Genomic DNA, 3,637 nt, shown 5'->3' with positions numbered 1-3,637 from the left:
CAATGTGTCCATACAACAATAATAAATGGCCTGTGTATCTTGGAGATGTAAGCATAGTGCAAACACTGTGTCATATCTCATGAGATGGCCCTGCCAACTTTTTGTAGGAAACCACTATTGACTGAGATACCCAAGCTTCTTTTAATTTTTGGATATAAACTAATGAAAATGGCTTCAATCTCTATTTACAGTTTTGCGACATGCTTGTGCATATTTTTGTTACCTATTACATAATAAGTGTATTTATTTTATAGGCAAAACATGTTAAGGCACTGAAGTTATGACAGTGAGGAGATAATATAAGGAGCCCTTAATAAAGCAAAGTTGAAATGAACTACATTCTTAGTAGGTAAATGTTTCCTAAAGTCCCTTTATAGGTCAGAATTGGTGAACTTACTTATATTCCTATGATCAATACTGTACACACAGTATGGTATTTGTGTATTAAATACTATTTTCTGTGTCCACAACACTATGTGAAAAATAATATAATTTTGTTAGAGAAAGAAGAATCCAGGAAAGTGGTATGGTATAGTGGGTTAGAATACGATTTCAAATCCTCACTATGATCACTCTGCTCACTTAGTATCTAATGTTGGGGTGAGTTTCTTTTCTTGATTTCACCCTATCTTTCTTTTGTTGTTTCATTGTTGGGGATTAAAACCCCAAGCCTCATACATGGTGGGCAAGTACTCTACCACTAAACTCCATCCCCAGCCCAGTGTGAATTTCTTCAGGACCATCTTCAGATTTCTTTGCAGTACTACTAGTAACAATAGTAAACAGTTACTAATATTTATTTGTATGACATTCATTGTTTTAAGCACTTTGAATTTAACACCTCTTACTCCTCACATCAGCTCTCTGAGATAGACAATTACATGATCACCATCTGAGAGATGAAGCAGTCCAATCAAAGTCAAACAGCCAACAAGTGGATGAGCCAGGTTACCTAAGTATTCTAGCTCTAGAGAAAAGACTCTTAACCAGATATTTGCCATCTTGTCAGAACTATTTGATCAGTGTATGTAAAACACTATGCCTGGCCTTTTAATAGTGATTAGTATTTTCTGATTAATATATCATGTAAAAATCACAGAGATTATCAACTTTGTGAATTTTGTTGGCAATATTGTAAAATACCAAAGTGTAAAACAAAAAGAGAGAGAGAGAGAATTAAAACTCTTTATCCAAGTCTGTAAATTGATAATATATGATAAATAAATAAATAACATTTAGGTTTATGTTCATATTTCTTTTAAAATAGCAAGGGTGTAAATTTTATGGATTTAGAAATTGATGAAGAATATTGATTTTAAAAAGAACAATTAATAGTCTAGTAAAGTATAAATTCTCTATTGTACTTATTTGTAAGTCCAGTTCTAATACTGAAATTGTAATCATGTACACATTAAGTAAAGGCAAATGTATACAAGATGCTAGAGTAAAACATTTAATATAAAATAAAATCTATCACTTTCTCTTTTCTGTTTCAAGAAATGCAGGAGTGTTTTTTATAAAGAATGTCAAGCCTTTCTTCACCATATATTTTCTTGTTCTACTAGTGTTAAATGTATACCCTTTAAAGTAAATAACCATTGCTTACAAGACTTACATTCTACAACTTTATTATTTTTAGGGTTTGAAGGCAAAATAAACATTAGAAAAATTTCCAAAGGATACTTTCAAACAAGCCATCTAGAACAAAAACATTGAAAATCTCTATTGCCTAAATACACTTAAAAAGCATTTATTGAGCAAGTATTTCATGCTTGGCTCTGCATGATCACTAGTGTCATTGACTATTGTAAAATCTGTTAATCATCATAGCAATGTTGAACCTAACAATAGAGAAAGAAAAATTACACCAATGTATTTGGAAAGAAATTTTCAACTAAAGAAATGCAAATCAAGTACAGTGTTTAGCCTAAAACTGGGGAGTAAACCTTAAGATATATGTTAGTCTTGCTTATTTTCATCTTCTTTTTGTCATCTTTTAAACAGAGTTCTCAGAGTCAAGTAGGATTTGGGAGACAGAATGGAAAATGTACCTGAATTTTTGTATAGTATAAATGAGTATATGAATAACTAATAACTCTAGAAAGTCAAGGCTTCAAAATCCTACCCTTCCTGGGAGATTAAAAAGGGGTTGGTAGAAAATAAACAGATTAAGCAGATGATTCATCACTTTCCAACAGTTCCTGGATCATTTTCTTGACTCTTGGAGCTTCTGACTCTGGGAGCCCACCTGCTCTCTCCCTATTTCCCTCTCCCTCTCCCTCTCTCCCTGTCCCCCAACCCACTGTTGACTTTGCTCCCACCATTGTGCTGCCATCAGCCAGGAGGTGATGCAGCCAGGAGGAGCCTCATAAGAGCCAGTACAATGCTATTTGGGCTTTGGGCTTCTAAAACTGTGAGCTAAAAAAATCTCTTTTCTTTATTTATTTTTTATTTTTATGTGGTGCCATGGTTTGAACCCAGTACCTCACGCATGCTAGACAAATGCTCTACCACTTTGCCACAATCCCAGACTACCTCTCTTTTTTATAAGCTACACAGCCTCAGTTATTTCATGATAATAATGAAAAAACAAAAAATACAGCATTAATTTTTATCAGTTCAGCAAACCCAGGGCATTTTCACTTGTTCCAGCAAAAACTCTAGACACTGTTTCTGACTTAACCAGGCTTAGATCATTTTCTCATTTCTGAATCCATCAGCAGGGTGGGGAAAGGTTTGGACAGAAGCAACTGAGAAATGGCTTATCCTGTTTGAACCCCTGGACTGAGAGCAGGTATGACTAGATGAAAGAAAGAAGGTAGCCAGACAAGCAGTGTCCAGATACTGAATGGTGAAGCTGCCCTGAACCTGACACTAATGCCCTTGAATTGTGGGGAGAGATAAAGCCTAGAATTTGATGGCACGCTTTAATATCTTCATTCTTCCCCCTTAAAAACAAAGTCATCGCATCATTTTAGGGAACTAGGGTTGGCAGTTGTGAGGCAATGAGTCCCTGAAGCAAGCTGGAGGAGAACAGTGGAGCTACACTGCCCACACCTGCCTGCCAATCATCAGGGTTACTTCCCAGAATGGAGCAGTGGGTAAGCCTAGGGTTCCCTTTGAAAAGTAGAGCCTAATAATGGGTCAGCCATGCAGGTCATTTATTTGAGAATGTGTCTCCAGTGTATAGGACTGAAGAACTGGGAAGAGTGAAATAGGAAAAGAGGGTGGGCAACTGGGATTCCATCCTACCGGAAACACTCTAAGAAATATTGAAAAAATATCTGTTTAAAGCAGAAAAAAAAATGGGAAAATGTTTATCCATTGGCTCCTATTTTATGGCAAGGAATGTTTCATGGCAGCCACTGAGAAAAATTGGCCCAGGAAGGGAAAGACACTGATACAGCTGAGGCGAGGAGCTGTCAGGTTACTCCTGCAAGTGGCTGTTGCCACAGCAATGCCTGGGGAGGGGAGTAGAAGATGTGAACACCTGGAATTTACTGTTTGTCAATTCTGAATGAATGGTTCCATGATGATTATAGGGCAAATGGAATTTTACCACCAAAAATTCAATTTTTAAGGATTCTCCTATTTCTTTAAGGATTGCAGCCTTGCAAAATATGTTCAACTTCAATAA

Source organism: Marmota marmota, unplaced genomic scaffold (assembly GCF_001458135.2).
Source record: "Marmota marmota marmota unplaced genomic scaffold, marMar, whole genome shotgun sequence".
In the NCBI taxonomy this organism is placed as follows: Eukaryota; Metazoa; Chordata; class Mammalia; order Rodentia; family Sciuridae; genus Marmota; species Marmota marmota.
The sequence above is the reverse complement of the archived record's forward strand: the minus strand, read 5'-3'. Positions refer to the sequence as shown.